The 17788-nt window shown below is 36.6% G+C and overlaps 1 long non-coding RNA gene across 3 annotated transcripts; it reads left to right on the top strand.

The window, feature by feature from the left end:
* Positions 1–1205: 1205 nt before the first annotated feature.
* On the top strand, positions 1206–17374 carry LOC117117122. Of its 3 annotated transcripts, XR_004446861.1 has the most exons (4): positions 1206–1377; positions 2255–2285; positions 5059–5185; positions 5958–6078. It is a non-coding gene; the product is annotated as an uncharacterized LOC117117122 (long non-coding RNA). The 3 variants fall into 3 exon arrangements; XR_004446862.1 differs by lacking the exons at positions 5059–5185; positions 5958–6078 and adding an exon at positions 16485–17374; XR_004446860.1 differs by lacking the exons at positions 5059–5185; positions 5958–6078 and adding an exon at positions 2605–2662.
* The last annotated feature ends 414 nt before the right edge of the window (positions 17375–17788 follow it).

A 17788-nucleotide genomic window follows, 5' to 3' on the forward strand; every position in this document is an offset into this window, starting at 1 on the left:
CATAAGGCCTATCTACTGTAATAACAATGGGAACAATTTACCTGACCGTTTTCAAGAGGGGAAAACCTTGAATTTTGAAGAACTTAAATTAAAGTCGCTAAAAGATACTTCAGAAGTCGGGAAAGCTCATTTCCCACCATTTAGAAATCAACATTTTCCCGGTAAGAACCTGAACCTCCCTTTTCTCTTTGGGTTCATTGATTCATTATAATAATTTTCAAGAGGGAAATACCTTGAATTTTGAAGAACTTAAAAGTGATTAAAAGACACCTCAGAAGTCGGGAAAACTCATTTCCCGCCTTCTAGGAATCAAAATTTTCCCGGGGGAGAGCCCCCGGACCCACTCTCTTTTTGGGATTCATCGATTCATGAAAAATTCGTATGCAACTTCTCATTTTTTAAAATTGTTTATGTATGTATACATACACACATAAGGCCTTGGGCCTATTTACTGTAATAACAATAGGAAAAAATTACCTGACCGTTTTCAAGAGGGGAAAACCTTGAATTTTGAAGAACTTAAAAGTAATTAAGACACTTCTTTTCAGGACAGGAGTCGGGAAAAAGCTCATTTTCCGCCATCTAGGAATCAAAATTTTTCCGGGGAAGAACCCCCGAACCCCCTTTTCTTTGGAGCTTATCGATTCATTGAAAAAAGAATACGTATGCAACTACTCATTTTTTTTTAAATGTACAGTACGTATACACACATAACAGGCATTTACTGTAATGAGAAAGTTTACCTTACCGTTTTCAAGAGTGGGAAAACCTTGAATTTTGAAGAGCAAAGTCATTAGACACCTAGTTTAAAAGTCGAGAAAGGTCATTTCCCGCCATCTAGAAATCAAAATTTTCCCGGGGGAGGAATGTTGACCCCACCACCTAGGTTTGATGCCAGATCTGCATGATTCATATTCCCATTTATCTTAAGTGCCCCCCCCCCCCCAACTTTGAAAAACGTTCCACCGGCCCTGCATTCCAGTGTATTGTTAAGTCGTACTGCCAAATACTGTATAGTGAAATAAATAAAACCAAATTCTTCACTGTAGCTAGAGCCAGATCTGATTTTTATTTTCGGTGGCCATTTTGTTCCCGACACTTTTCAGAGGTACATAGCTAATTTTTTTCAAACTGTAGACCCCTCAAAAAAAAAAAATTAACACCCGCACTCACAATGAACGAATCCAACCACCGAACTGTGTTTTTCGATCGGAAAAGGACAGTGAGCAAGCCAAGAGCAGGCGGATACATCGCCACAATCTAGGCCAAAAAGTAGCTGGAGTTGGCTGGTAAGTCTGTTCCGGAGTATTGTATTATTACAGTCTTGTGGATGTTACGTTATCACTAGCTGCAATTTTCAGTATGGCATTTTCTGATGTAAGTCTGCATTTTCTAGTTGAATTGCTGTGTTAGAGCAAGCAGGGCAGTGTCTCGATCGACACACGATTCGGTCCCGACATGGTCTGGTGCCTCCTCGAACCTTTTTCTTTTGGGATGTTGAAGTACTGCTTAGCGGGATATTTGTAAATTCATAAATACCAACACATGTTATTCGTGAATGCTAATAGAAGGAATTCGTTGTTGTGGTACATGCCTACAAAACGTTTAGAAGTACGAGCGAGAGGGAAGAAATTTGTATGTTTTCCATTACCTGTACATTGATTGGATCGGGCATTTTGATACAAAGAGTATTGCACCGATACAGTAACTGTCCATTCATGATTGAGGAGGCACCTCTTTTTAGCAAGCAATGCAGAGGGACACGTCATCTCTTCATTCAAATACCTAGTTCAACAGGGGGGGTGGGGGTAAAGGTGATGGGCAGGTTGGACGGATTTCCCCTTTGGGGAGAAAAAGAAAAGAATAACAGCCCAGAACACCTCAGATGTTATTTTCGGGCGTCTAGAACACAAAATTTTCATGGACCCCCAGTACAGTGTTGTCTCGGGCCCAACTTTCGGCGCCCCCCCCCCCCTTTTTTTTGGACATCTCTGGATCCGCCCCTGATTATTGCATGGGAAATTAAGAAATAAGAAGAAAAATTGATAGCCAAAACGCCTCGGATGTTATTTTTAGGCGTCTAATAAAAGTGAATCTAGATCGATCCCCTTCTGCCCCCCCCCCCCTTTGGACATCTCTGAATCCGCCCCTTTTCATTTATTCCAGGCTAGCCTAGGTAGATAGGACACCTAGCCATGTTAACCATAATATATTTTTTACTTATACTGTATGGTATCCTATTTGTTTCTTTTAGGGTGTTTCTCTGTCTTTCAAACAATACCAAGGTAAGCTAATTACTAGCCTAATTATACAGAATCCGGTAGTAAATAGAAAAATATAAACTTGTTTGGTACAACTTAAAGATCTAGGAAAACACAGCTAGATATATGACCTAACCTAGGGAGCGAGCCCAATGATACTACTGTATGTTAGGGCATCCCCTATACTTTTGAGAATGGTTATTCCCCCACCCCCACCCCCTTCCCATACAAGATGGCAGCCTTAAGTGAAAGTTAATGTAACACTCTGCCCACCAATCACGGAGATCTCTGTATTTGGTAACGCAATGCTTCACCGGCAAACATGGAGATCTTCGTGTTTCAGGTTTTTTTACGGAATCTGATAGATGGGGTAATTACCGGTGTACTACAGTTTGAACACTATATTCAGTCTGGACCGTAAGTATTTCACTCTTTGTTATTTACATTAGCCTAAAGTGGTATTGATTTACTTTCATAAAATCGTGATTTTCTCAGCTTCGTTGTGCAAAATTGCGTATCTCCAAAAGTGAGTCATTTTCATTTTACTGTTTAACGAGTCACAGTTGTGATTAGAATAAAGTGTTTGGTACCATTGTAAAGCTAAAATGTTTGTAGTTCTTGTAGTATTCACTACATGTCAATCTGATCACACATGCACTCTCAACGAGCTTCAGAAAAGTGTTCAAATTTGCTAAAAAGTCTGGTGGTGGCAGATACTATTTTTTCAAACCCCAGGCGGTCAGAGTGTTAATATTAAGCCAGCGCCACCAATCAGCACCTTGGATTTGCAAAAAGTTGTCAGAACAATGCCACTTTTATTTATATGTGTTATCCAGAGAGTTCAGTCAAGGGCATACACTGGTTTTCCTTTTTTATTTGGCTGGGGGAGGGGGAGAGTGTTGGGGTAGAATGGTGTGATAATTAAGAATACAGAACTAAAGCCCTTTTCCACTACTGTAAGTATTTTTTTGTGCTAATTTCTGACAGAAAAGTTTCAGCTACTGTACATACTGTAATCAGTGGATTGTGGATTGGCATTCATCCAAATTAGGGTTATACTTTTCTGTATGACGTCCCCTTCCATCCTGCTCCTTCCTATTAAAACTTCAACCAAGAACAGCTCATATCTTGCACTGTCAGCAGATGATGGTTGAGAAAAAATCTAAGCCAGTCATAAACTACAGTACATACAGTACGTCCTTTTAATATTGTAGAACACTACAACAACAATGAACAGTACGAGATTGCAACCGTAAATCCTCAAATAGAAGCCTGGTCTTTTTTGCTTGGGCTTCTTTTTAAGATAGCATTGGCTTCTTTTTGAGACTACTTTTGCAAACTAAAGAGGGATGTAGGACTTTGATTTGAGATGGGCTTTCTCTGGAGATTAAGCCCATTGGGCTTCTATTTGAGTTTATACAATAGAGTAATAGGACAAGTAAGGCTAATATTATAAATGTTAGTGTTGTCATTTTTATTCCATAGCGTTTGAAAGTGCTCATTGATAATATGTTTGCTATAATTACTAAATATTTGCAAGTTTTTTTGTAGCCTCATCTAAAACATTTTTAGTACTGTAAAACCAGTAATTTTCGCGAATTGATAACGTGGGCCGTTTACGCAACATGAAACTTTTGCGAATTGAAAAAGGCCGAAATTTTATTCATGAGAGGAAAACCATACAACATCTGAACAGCCTCTGTCTAAGGCTAGCTAGGGCTAGGCATAATCCTGTCTATCTGCTAGGACTTAAAGCCCTATTCCCGGCAAAATTTCAGTTTTTAAGAAAAATCTAATTTTTGTATAATGTTATAAAGATTTATAAATATAATACGGAATTGCTAGTTTAACTGAATTTAGACATTCCTAAGAATGAAAAAATGTAAAAAAAGACTGAAATTTGATTTTTTTTGTGTTCCACACAAAAAATAAATGCGGATGAATTTTTCATGTTGATTTTGCGATAGGTCGTGAGAAGAAATATCGTAGGCACCGAAAACATTAGCCTATCCAACGCTGCTAGGCTAGGCCTAGCCTTACCTCAATTTAGGTTCTGTTATCACACATAAAAACGGCCGACATGGTATTTTCCGTTGCTAGTATTGACACTTGTGAATATAATATTTCATAGGAATTATTTCAAATTTGTTAAAAAACTGATTCTGACTGAGATTTTGACACTTACTTAAACATCTCAGCTTAACCGAGCCACCGCATTGTGCGAGATGCGAAGTACAAAAACTAATCTCATTAGAGAGGGCGCACTTTATTGACTGTATAAAGTATACATAAAAGCGAGAGTATTCCAGTGGATGCGATCTACAACCTCTGAATTTGCCTAGTAACGATGAATTCGTCCAGAAAATGGTAATATTTTATGAGAAATAGTCTGTATTTCTCTTTTTTTTTTAATTCTTTTGTGTAAAACTAAAATTCATGCCAATATTTTTCCATGATTTATAATAATTGGAGTAATGCAAATGCATATTTTCTAAAAAAAGTCAATTTTTAGTGAAATTTTGCCGGGAATGGGGCTTTAACTGGCCAGGCACAGAATTATGATAAAGAGAAGAAAGAGAAAACTTTACATATACAGTAGTACTCACTCATATGATCATCATATACTAATTTGAGTAAGGACAACAATTTTGTGCTGATTTATTGTCCAGATGCCTGCAAAGCTTTGGAAGAAGTATACTGTAGCACCATTCTTTTAAATGTCTTACCGTTATTGGCATATTTTGAGTTCCTATTTACTGAATGTCCATTAAAATATCAAAGAACAATTTTACAATAGCACAAGTCTGCAAAATATTGGACGAGGACTTGTCACGCTACAAAAGCAACACATGTGAGAATTCATCATTCAAATTACGTATGTACAATAAAGTGAAAGGAGCAGCAGAGTATTCAGTATGTAGTAGGTAAGTGGATCGTAACACTTCAGTGAGTGCGGCTGACATCTGGGAAGAGATGATACAGGATTCCGATGTTAATATGGACTGTTTTCCACTGGAAAACACAAATCAACAGATTACTATATTTTAAATTTGTTATAAACAGCTATACTTTTTTATACTGAATGTGTTTAAAGGTTAATTTAAAATCACCACTAACCAAGTACAAGAATAGGCTGCCAGCGGGAGCATGTGTCTGTGCGCCCATGTAGTTGGATCAAAAATTTAAAAGAAATAATAATTGGCCTAGATACAAATAACACTATTCTAATATTGTGGTTTAAAAGTACATTTAGGACCAAATTAAGCCATAAAACTCTCCCAATGAACTTGGTATTTCCCGCCGTCGACCGACGCTTCGTTGTCGCCTTAGTTCGGACCCCTCCGTCGGACACTTCGGACCCCCTGTCGGCAAGTTTCTGGAGCCACCATTGATTTTTACAAACAAAGTATCCACATGGGATTTCGGTTATCAGAGAATAGGTCTATGAGGTGTATTTTTTTAAAAGGGATGAAAATTGAAACTTTAATGAATTCTTGAATTTCAAAACAAGACTTTGTGTTTTGTTCCACTCAACATTGGATTAAACCACAATTACGAATCAAAATTTAAATAAAAACAACAATATGTACTGTTACTTCAAGTTTAATAATAACAGTAATAATAACGACGACAACAACAACAACAACAATTATAAATAAAAAAAATAATAAATTTAATTTTAAAATATCATTTTAGTTTTTGCAGCTAAAATACTGTATGAATGCATCACCTTGCTCTGCTTCTAGACGCAGGGTTCCCGGAACGCCGCCCTCAGCGGCGAGTGAGAAGCACAACTCAGGGTCAGAAGTGGAACGTGAAATTTGGATATGGTTTTGTAGTCAGATTTGCGAGAAAAACTTCAGCTACCTGTATTTCTCGACTGAGACGTCAGTGGGAGCTGTAATTTGTATGGCAAGGAGATTGAGCAACCTTTATTCAATTTAGGGAATTTACGCCCAGAAACTTTGTAGTTATTAGTATTTTGGTTATAATAGAAAATATTCATATTTTGGTGACATCACACTCACATTATTTAGCATGCATACGTCATAAGCTAGATACGTCACCTTTTCCTGGTAAGGCAAACTTTCCCGGCGTGCTTTTTTCATGGACAAAAAAAAACCACTGCTTTGCACATGGATGCCTTGCCCAAGCCAGGGCTACAAGAGCCGCATTGTTAGCATTGTATACTTAAATAAGGTACCTCTGCAAATGAATTATTCTTATAGTTATTTTTTTTTCTTATTTTAATTTATTTCTTCCGAAAGTGTACTTTCTATCACATATAATTCCACTGTCTTAGTTAGGCCTAGGCCTAGTCTTATGCCTCATCGTCCCCCGCTACACAGTACATCAGCAGCCCCTCCCCCATACAGTACAGACGTTTGCTAGGTAACAACGTGATTGCACCTTCCTTCCCAGGTGTTCATGTAACATTGACATAATTGTTAGCTAACCAGTTGTGTGTATTTCTTTGTGAAAATGAGTACCGTGGCGTTTGCATTTGCATCCCCTCTTGGAAAGAGGGATTCGAAATAATTGTCTCCATATCTTCGCTAATTAAATTAATCACCGTAATTTATCTTACACTTATGAATTTAGGGAGCACTTAAAATGTGAAATAATCATTTCACTACCCTACAAACTCCGAAATTTATTCATTCATTAGGCCTATATAATTTGCTGTACTATATACTCCAACATCACTGGCGCATGGTAACAACCAACTGACTGCAGACCATTTCCGGTCACACATAACATAACACCCCCTAGTTCCGTCACCTCTGGTTTTATATTGTAGCATGTTTGAAAGGAAAAAAAAGGCCTCCTAAAATAAAGGTCAGTGACATACCATACCTGTAGGTTTTTTTTCAGAACACATTGTTATACAGTAGATCTTTATCACCCTGTTGGTGGTTTGGTTTTGTAGACTGATTTTTAATCCTCTTTTTTAGAAAGAATTCTATCCTCATGATGAATATTATTTTATTGAATGTTTAGCATGCAGTGAACTTGGTTCATATTGGTGTAGTTTTTGAGAGTTTGTTTTGTTCTTTTGTTAAACATTTTTAATTTAGTGATGCAGTGATTGACAATCAATCCAGTGATTCCATTCACTGCCAACAAACAATAGAGTGTCATTTTCTAGCTGAATTTTATACAAACATTAATTATAAGATCACAATTCTACCATTGTGCAGAGTGTACATACAGTGTTGCCACAAACTTTTCTGCAATCAGTATTTTCAAGGTTTGTTTGAGTTTATGATGCTGTTTGCAAAGCCATGATGAAGAGTTCATTATTATCCAGCCTGCAGTAGTGTCATCTAAATTTCTTTAAGGGCTTTTGCCCCTAATTGTCAGGACTAATAGCCAGTTTATCTTCATAAAACGATAGAATCTGAAGCCAGTTTCAGATAGATTGCCGCAAAGTTGTGATAACATGCCGGTATCGATTACCGACCTAAAACTGTTCACACAATACTACAGTATTGCAGTAATCTGATGATTTCTGTGTGAAAGGGTCTGACTTGAATATTAATATTGGCATTTCCAAAATTTTAATACCACTGCACACCCATGAACTTTAACCATGTGGTTATGCTTGAACAATTCAATGTGCACGCCGTCTTGGTTGTCGTAAATATCCAGTTCAACCATTCAGACAAACCAAGCTGGTAGCCTTTACTGTATTACGGCAATATTACTAGGGTACTACATGTAGGGTACTACACTTTCTGGATTTACAATTTAACAACAGTGTAGAAAGCATGAGTATATATCGTAAAAATACACATACAGGTCAATATGTCCATTATGATAGCTTTGCTCCATGGAACCATAAGATCTCCTGGATTCGTAGTTTAGTTTCTAGAGCCCACAGATTGTGTACTCCCTGTCTCTTATACACATCTAGATGTGTATAAGAGACAGGTTTTCATAAGCGCCGTTTAAATAAGCGCCCCGTTTGAATAAGCGCCCCTCAGAAAGTGATAACAATATTTTAAGCGCCCGGGCGCTTATTCGCGCGAGTACTGTAATCAACACATAACATGACAGTATCATTTTTGTTTTGATTGGTTAAACACTTTTGGTACTAGTGCATATAAGCTTGCTAATATGGATAATTTTTCATTCCTGATGATGACATAATTAATGTCGAAATATTGAATCCCAACACGATGGCGTGTATTTCAGTACTTGGAGTATGTATTATACTTTCCTACTACATGTAGGTGTTCTAAATTATCTGAAAGGGTCTTGAGTGGACTTGTCTTCAATTATTTTTAGTATTATTATCCGAATCATCTATACAGTGAGGAGTAATGTTGAAAAATTGAAATTTGTAGACTGATTCAAAATGAATCCATTTGTCATGTTTGTAATTGTTAAAGGTGAAAATAGTCCCAACCACGCAACAGTTGCCAATTTATGAATGATGACTCCTATTCAATGAGATGTCGGTGTTCATGCGCAAAAATAAACAATTTGTATTTCTAATCAAAGTAACTACAATATGATCTATTGTATAGTATAGTTCACAAAATCTCTTTATTTTCAATGTGCACTAGTCAGTTAACATGAAATTCGGGTTGAATGAGTAGTTACAGTAACACACACTGGGTATGTTTCTGTTGGTTCCATTGTGAACCAATCTCTTGCAATTATGAGTCAATGCAATTTTGTTTGCATTGATTGAGAAGTTTATCTGCGGCCAATTAGACCCAATTAGTAGTAAGAAGAGACAATGTTAATTTGATTGATACTCCATGAATATTTGGATTGGTACCCATGGGAGATCATTATCAGTATAAAAGTAGAACATCAAGAATTTAATTAAACCAACAATATTTGTAAGCCTGTGTATCTATTGTAACAGGTTTTAGAAGAGTACAGGTTTAATCATGGACCTATTAATTAATAGATCCATGGTTTAACACGTTGACTGCCAGACCTTTCTTTTAGGTTCCTTTCCGTGTGCCAGAACAAGTATACACATAAATATACTTTTTTTTAAAATTTTATGTCGTATCATCAAAATGGTGTGTCTAATTGGAGGGAAAATATTAAGGGAAGATTAAACTTGTTGCCGGCACTGGATCAGCATTTTTTATAGTGTCTGCCGAGTGCAAGTTTTCTTGTCCGCTTTTTGCATGGGTTGGTATATGTTCAGAGAGCGCCCCCACTCGTGGGTTGAGGTTTAGTCTGCAGAGGTCGCCCCTCACAACATCCTGCCATGACTTATTAAGGTATAAAAGTGTTACATTAGTTCCCCTGTGGATAGATGTAATAGAAGTAGAACATTTGAAAACAAAATTTAAAGAGAAAAAAAGAATTTCTATGATTTTTTTTCTTCAATTTTTAGTTTGAATTCATTCTTTTCAAGTCCAAGGCTTTCTGTTGGTATTGGATTAACAGCCATGCCATTTTGATACAGTTGTCACTGTGAGTACCAATGCCGCCAGCCTCTTCTCGTTATAAATGGTAACATTAATTAGGCCATAGTCCAAGACCAATTGTGGCGCGGTCAAACCAAGTCAGTCGCTTGTCGCATATCGTCAACTGGAGAAATTCTGGCCTAGGCGTAAGCCTTTATATGCTGAAAATTTTTCAAAGAAAATTGAAATTTATTTTATCACTTAAAATTAACAATAAGGCATCTAAGAATTGACGTGCTACATTGACATTTTTTCAATTTTCAATGGTAAATGAACCTCTTGTTATACAATTTACAGAGGGTATCTCACTGTAAAATGTAAAAAACTTGGTCCATTTTTCTTGTTTAGTTGCACATTTCCAATGCATGCACATTTCCATTTTGAAAGCAAACTGCTTTACATATTTGGTACCAATGTAAAGGATATTTTATAAGTTTTCGTTTCATGGGTCAGTTGTCAAGATACATCTTTAATCTAACCTATTACTGTACAATTTTGTATAGTGTAAACAATTTTGATTTTTCCTTGACGACGATGCTGAAGCAATTTCTGTGATTAGGCAGTCGCACAATGACATCATTACTGTATACTGAGCATGAGAACAGTTACGATTGATCCACAATGCCATAGCGTCATTGTAGCCAAGCTAGGCCTAGTGGTTCTTATTTTTGTACAATTTGACAATATTGTGGAATATGAAAACCTTTGGCAATGTCAACTTCCCGTTGTTGGTTAGGTTTTAGCTTAGCGTACTAGGGTACGCTGTTGAGTGTAAGTGTTTTTGTCTGAATTCAGCCTTAACTTCCAAAACTGTTTTGGGATTCAAACAAAAATCTTTGTGTGTATGAATGCTTTTTTCTATACTTGGGGTAAATTTCAAAAACACTGTTTAACTCTAGCCCCTGTTGCTAAGTTGGGTATTCAGCTATTCCATGGAACAAGGAACGTCTCTGCACTGTCACAGCGTCTCAGAGCTTCGGTAAACTTTGAACGTGTTTTCTCGAAAACATGTTTTGGGTTTCTAAAAAACGTAGGTATGTTTAAACTTCTATAACTTTTATAACGAAAATTCAGATTGACATAATATTTTCACCATTGTAAAGACATACCTTAAGTCTGAATAATAATAATGTATTATCTTGAAATTTGAATTTCCAACAAGCGACTGATTTAGTGTGACCATGCCACAATTAATTCAAATTAAATTTCAATTATTAAATTCAAACAATGATAATTAAATTGTAAAAATCGTAAAATATGTTTGCAATCTTGTGATTTATCAAAAGGAATGTTTTTGTTGTAAAGTAAACATAGCATGTGGTATTAAGATACCTTTATGTAGGCTGCCCTTGAACCAATATCCAGGGTTAAGTTTGACCTAGATTCAGAGAAAAAAATATTTGTTTGTTATTTTAATACATTAATGACTTCGTTAAGGGTGCAATATTTTCTTGGTATGAATGTTCCAAATAGAATTTTCACTGATGTGATTAAAATGCAAGTATTGTCCATTGTATAATCTATTGAAACTTAAAGGATACCGAAAACAACATAGTAAATGCCATCTTAAAATTTGTTAGTGGCAGTGTGGCGCTAATTTGCAAAAGGTGTTTATTCAAAATTGGTGCATTTTATAAAATTATTATACTGTAGTCAGCTTGTTTTCCATGAATTTAACTGTAACAAAACAGTACAGTATATTGTTAAAGTACAGTATATTTGTTGTAGGCCTGCTTGTAATGATAGAAATAGAGACAAATGCCTTGATACATATATATTAATAGTTCATGAGAAATTGGTCTCTGACTTTTTTAAATCTGAATTAAGAATTTTATAAAAAATATATATTTTGAGCTCTCTATTTAAAGAAAGTCCTGGATATACTGTATCTCTTTATGGAAGTACAGTAGGGTGTTAAAGTTTAATAATAATAAAAACTGCTATTTATATGTACACTTATAAGAATTAAGTAGAACATGGCCCGTTGACTATATTTAGACATTGTGAAGTTAAGTGTTGTCCAAGGACATGTATTAGAGTGTTACATGTATTGAACTTGTAAAGAATATAAAGTCACTATTAAATTGTTTATATCATATGTCAACTTAAAAGCAGCACTCAAAATTGAAAGTAATTTCAATTATATTAAATTTAACATCTACATTTTAATATTTAGAGCCTATACAAAAGTCAGTTACTCCAATTAATTTGTTTTTTCAATTGGTGACAAGTATGTCAGTAAATTTAAAGCAAGCATAGATCTATGTGATACAGTAATAATTATCGTAGTTCCTCTGGTAGTATAAGTCGACACCCACTCCCCTCCTCCTTGCACACAAAATTGGGCTAATTTTTTAGGGTGGGGTTATACCTGGGGTATCTCCTTTTTAATCAGATGGCAATTTTTCAGTACATTGCTAATTCAAAGCCAATATTTGATGTTTATTTCTGAGAATAGAGAGGTTTTGCACGCCAACGAATGTGTGCACGCATATGTTTAGCTATCCGTAACTTTTCATAGAGCTATTCTGTGTTTTTGCAATTCAAGCGTAGCCTAGGCCTAGGGCCTTACTTTAGGCCTACTAGTACTATTTATTCTATTCTCTTCTCTCATCGTGCTTCTCAAAGTTTTATTAGTATATATAAGGTTTTAGAAATTAAAATAGAAAATTGTAGCCGAAAAATACTTCCTTTGTTGCCCAGAAGTGTTGGCTATTAATATTTTTTATGACCCAAAAGTGTTTGCTGCAATGAGGCCCCTTAGAAGTACTGTAGGCTAGGCCTACACAAAATCCCGACACCCACCAAGGTCAAAGCACCAACGTTTTGATACCCCAAAATAAGACGCATCCTATCTTAATTTGCTGTCTTCAAATGTTACAAAAATGGCACATACTTATTTAACGATAAATTTATTATTTACACTAACGTAAAATGTAAAAAAATAAACTAAGATCCTACTGGAAATCCAAAATTTCCCTACTAGTTTTTCACTTACGTGTAGTGAGTAAGATATGTGTGTCGTCCACACGTTTAGCGGATAGCATCCGGTGTATGACGTCAAAATGATGACATATCCGTCACACTAACCGTACGCGTTCGCATGCGAAACCGCCCTAATATTCGTAAAAGTCGTACCCTTTTGCAGGGTTCGAAATAACGCTGGTCCGCCGGCCAATGGCTAGTAAAATGCATGGCGGACCTGTTAATTATCCCAATAACAAGTCCGCGTGACCAGTTAAAATGTCAATGAAAGTCTGTCAAAATACCTAAAGCTTTCATCATTCACCTCTTAACGATGTCTTTACAAAATATTTCACACAGATAATGTGAACAAGATCGCTATTTTCTGTTTATTGTCATGTTAATGTCCGCTACGAACAGCCTCGGTCTCAGCATGGTCTCAGTCATTCAAGGCGAACCGGTGAACATCACGCACTAGCCTAGACCATAGAGAGGAATCCATGGCTAGGCTTGACGTACAGAGGGAAATCACCTTCTCCGCATGTATAGCGACAAGGAGAAGTTGATTTCCGTCTGTGTGAACGCCGTGAAGTTAAAACATCCATGTCATGTATCCATCCCACAATGCAACGTGGGACAAAAAGTTAATAAACAACGCAACGATTTAAAGACGAAATGAACCGTTTGTACAGTCCCAATAGCATTGCCATTATCTATTAATTAAAACGACACGCCAGTAAAATGTTAGATAAAGCACGGAGTTGGATAGCAATTGTTTCTACGACGGCTCTTTTTCAGTAGACGTTTAATTCGGATTTGGTATGTCATTAGATTCATATATCAGTCAACATGTAAATTACACTCACATTCCCCAAAAACATTGCTAATTACGGAGGGAATTTGCAGAGAATTAAATTTTAATTTGTTAGATTTATTTTTAGATTTTACTCTAAAATAAAACAAAACCACGAGGGTTTCTTAATCATTTTAATAAATTTGTTTAATTAAAAATTTATCGGTTTACACTAGCTTGTTCCTCTGTCAGCAAGCTGTCACGCACTATGAAACTTTGGGCGATCTGACGTCACCACAGCCAAGCACATGGGATTTTTGCCCAGCAACATGACCCCACGAAAAAAATTAACCAATTAGCGGGCAGAGTTTATGAGGCGCGACCTGATATTTACAACAAGTCGCATCGTCGTGACAACGAAGAATGTGTTGTGTTTACAGTTTAATTAGAAAAAAATGTCAGACCGAAAATGCACGTAAAAAAAATATAAAAGCATTCATTTTATTGGTACAGTAATACAATTTGCTGTACACTACAGCTAAACAACAGGTACTGTACGTATTACAGAATATATGTTAAATGTTAACTTTTTTCGTAGGCTAGTCATACCGAATTCACTGGGCTAGCCTATGCTGCTAAGCCTATTTTTAGCGTCTAGGCCTAGGCTAGGCCCTAACTGGCCTGCCTTATTCGGAAACGATTCAATAGAAATGTTCCACAAACCGATCTTTCCGGAAAACTGAACATCGTAGTGAACATCGTATTGTACATACAAATAGATTCCTGTATTTATATTTCGCGGCATAATTTCCCATACAGAGACAACAGAAAGATTTTTCTGTATCTGTCAGTGTTACTTCATCGGTGGGGGGGGGGACGGGGCAGCATGATTAGAATGTCAAAAATATGGTATTTGGGCCTTCCGAAGTTGGCAAGATAGTGGCTAGTTAGGGAGGAGACGGCACGGCCCGGCCCCCACTTTTGGGAGGTAAAAAAAGAAAAAGAAAAAAAATGATAGCCCACAACGCCTCAAATGTTATTTTTGGGCGACTAGAACACAAAAATTTTGCGGGGACATCCCCGGACCCCCTAGGACATTGTTGTCTCGATCAGCCCAAATTTTGCCCCCCCCCCTTTTGGACATCTCTGGATCCGCCCCTGGCTAGTGAAAGGGATTGAGGACCAGTAAAAATATTAATTCACTGGTCCACTTGGCTAGTTAAAAAAAACCTTAAGGGAAACCCCTGCTTTTGCCCGTTGAAGGCTGGTATATAAAATTAGGCATAAAGTAGGGGGTGGCCTTATATCCAAGGTAGGCTTACCAAAGGAATGGTATACATTATATATTTTTGAAATGACTCATTTCAAATCAGCAGCACTTGCCCTAGTGTTCAGTAAATCCTTGCATACATAGCACTTTAACAAAAAATACCAAAATAATTGTGGAAGAGCGAGTAAACATGTTGACCTCTTTCTTGGCGCGTAGTAATTGCACCACGAAGTATTGCATCCAGGTACTTAAGCTGCCTGAATGATACGTAATACTGTATGCGCGTAATGATCTTGCTTGTCTGGGTATATAGTGGTTTTCACATGGTTGCTAGCTGTTGAACACATCCATCGTTACTGTACTGTAAACTTACTTTACTGTAACATAAACTTAAATAAGTTTGCAGGTATGTTAATGAATTGTTATATTGATGTTGTATATTGATAATAGTAACGCTATACATTGCGATATCTTTAGCGATGTTTGATTTTGATTTATTTATAATTGATTCGAGTATCAGTGTAGGTAGTATTTCTCATGTTTGCAACCAAGAAATGGTGTTAGTAGATGATAGGTATGCATGCCGCAATGGTACAGCTGTGTGAAGCTGTAGTGTATTATTGGACTCATTTTATATTTTCGTTATCTTTACATCGCTAACAATTATAATGGTTCATTCCTAGATTGAATACTGTTGTATGGTTTGTAGGCGGCTAACAATGGTTGTGTTCCTCCAAAGTTAGTTTTTGTTTAAATCCAGGTGCACATTGTTATGTAACTATGCATTGATATTGTAATGGTTAGGTAATATTGTTAAATGATTAATTGTTGTAATGGTATTGTGTAGTAATGCTGTACATGAGTTACAAATGTATGATGCAATAATGATGTATGTATTGAGACTGTAATTCTGCTGTTTTACATGGGTTTTTGTTTGTTGTGTCGATGTGATTGATATTTTTGGTGATCGTGAATCTCTTAAACATTGACGATTAAAAGAACCTGGAACGTTATGGTTGTCGTTGTCTTGTTTGTTCAGTCAACCTAAACTACCACATAATTATTAAAAAATGAACAACTGTAAGAATAATTCAGGAGCATAACATTAACTATATAAAAGTCTGTCCACACTAAATGTTATGTGACAAAATATGCCCATATTTGGGTGTATTAACAGTATAACTTCACAGCGACCATGGGCACATACAGTATAAATAAGCAATTACTATATACAGTAGTCAGGTTTTGAGTACACTATAGGAAAAATCTAATAGCAGAAGGAACCATTATTTCCTGTAAAAATTGCCTTCAGCCCTACTGGCTTTAGGCAATATTTTCAGGAAATAATGGCTCCTAAGGCTTCCATTTTCTATATTTTACGAAATTACTTGAATATAATTGAATAAGATATTTGTGAAATCCATCACCTTTACTATGGCCCTTTAATCAAACATTCATTCATTCATTGTAGAATGGTTGCTATACAGTATATTCGTAAATCAAACTGCTGGTTGCATTGGCCGGTTGTTCAGTGATTACTTTGTGTATTATAATGATTTGTTAGTACGCGCACTAAAACTCTTCGCCAATAAACGGTCTACAAAGAATAAGAATTGGCATTATTATTCATTACTAATTGGCCCGGAAACTATTACAAGTTCTTACCAATAGCTGCAGTATAATTTTGAAGTGCACTTCCTTAAGAACATTCCAAATAACAATGACATGAAAATACATCTTTGGAAATTGTGTTTCAGGAAAGAAAGTGGAGGTAAAGGTCCATAGTATTACCTTGTTTACTTGAAAAAAGGAACAGAATATAGTGCATTGTTGTCAGTTGTCCTACGTTAAAGTACTATTCTTTTTGGAGTCGTAAATCCTCTGGAAACAGCAGTCTCCTGTAATACTGTGATCAAACAAAGGTCTACTTCCATGAGGGAGGTATGTAAGAAGTTTTTGTTTTCTAGATTGCCGGAAATAACCTCTGAGGTGTTTAGGGTGATCAATAATTTCTTTTTCTTTCAAGGGGGAGGGGGAGGTGGGGATGGGGCCTTCAGACCTTTGATCTCTGGTTTGTTTCCATCGTTTCCCTTATTTGTTTCAGTTGGAAGGCTGCGCACTTTTCTTTCGAATACATTTAAGCTATGCAAACCATGGGCAACCTGTGCATGCTAAAAATTGCAGTACATTCTTCACACAAGAGCAAGAGATTATCTTGTCAGGAGTGAGTCACAGGAATCTCTAGGAAATTGGGACGGACTCCCACAAACTACAGTAGCCCATCTTTGTAAATTTATGACATGATTGTCATGTTTGTATTACTGTATTATCAATAGTGTCTTGGGTGTCCATTTGTGATGGTAGGCCTATCACATTCACATGATTAGCAAAATAAAAGTGCCATGAAAACATAGTAACAGAGTAGCGTATCTAGTATAGGAGTCTGGAAATGAGGGCACAAAGGTGAACATTGATAAGTGAGGAGTGCTAGCTTCCAAAATAAGTAATACACTATGAGGGGGTGCTTCAAGCATTTTCAGTAGAGGGACGACTTGGGGATCTACTGTAGGTACGCCACAGGTAATACAGCACATAACCACTTTTCGGACCAAAGTCTCAAGCAGCTTTTATTATGATAAAGATTAAATGTCGGCATTCAATAGAGGGATTCGGCGATGGGCGTCATGTGACCTAACTTGGGTGTTGGATACAAATAATCGACTGGCGCAGCGGTGTTTTACAAGGAGATTGCTATTGCAGCCGTCCGTGTTATTGCTGTAAAGATCATCATAATTCCCAGTAAACTATAACAAATTGATTGGAAATTAAACTTGAGAATTTTGCCTTAATGGTTCGCTAATGCTGTAACTGATACTGGCCACACACTTTTAGATTTTACGACAAATGTTAGGCCTAGGCCCCTGCATATTTACGGCATGGTTAGGCATGCATGATGGTCTTCGACCCGCAATATGCTGCCATGTTAGGACTTGCTACGGTTTATGAAAGATCACTTAAATTTCAAAGCATACAATCCTAGGAGAATGCTAGGATAAGTAAA

This window comes from Anneissia japonica, unplaced genomic scaffold, assembly GCF_011630105.1.
Source record: "Anneissia japonica isolate Jap-2015-1 unplaced genomic scaffold, ASM1163010v1 scaffold407_len587689_cov185, whole genome shotgun sequence".
In the NCBI taxonomy this organism is placed as follows: domain Eukaryota; kingdom Metazoa; phylum Echinodermata; class Crinoidea; order Comatulida; family Comatulidae; genus Anneissia; species Anneissia japonica.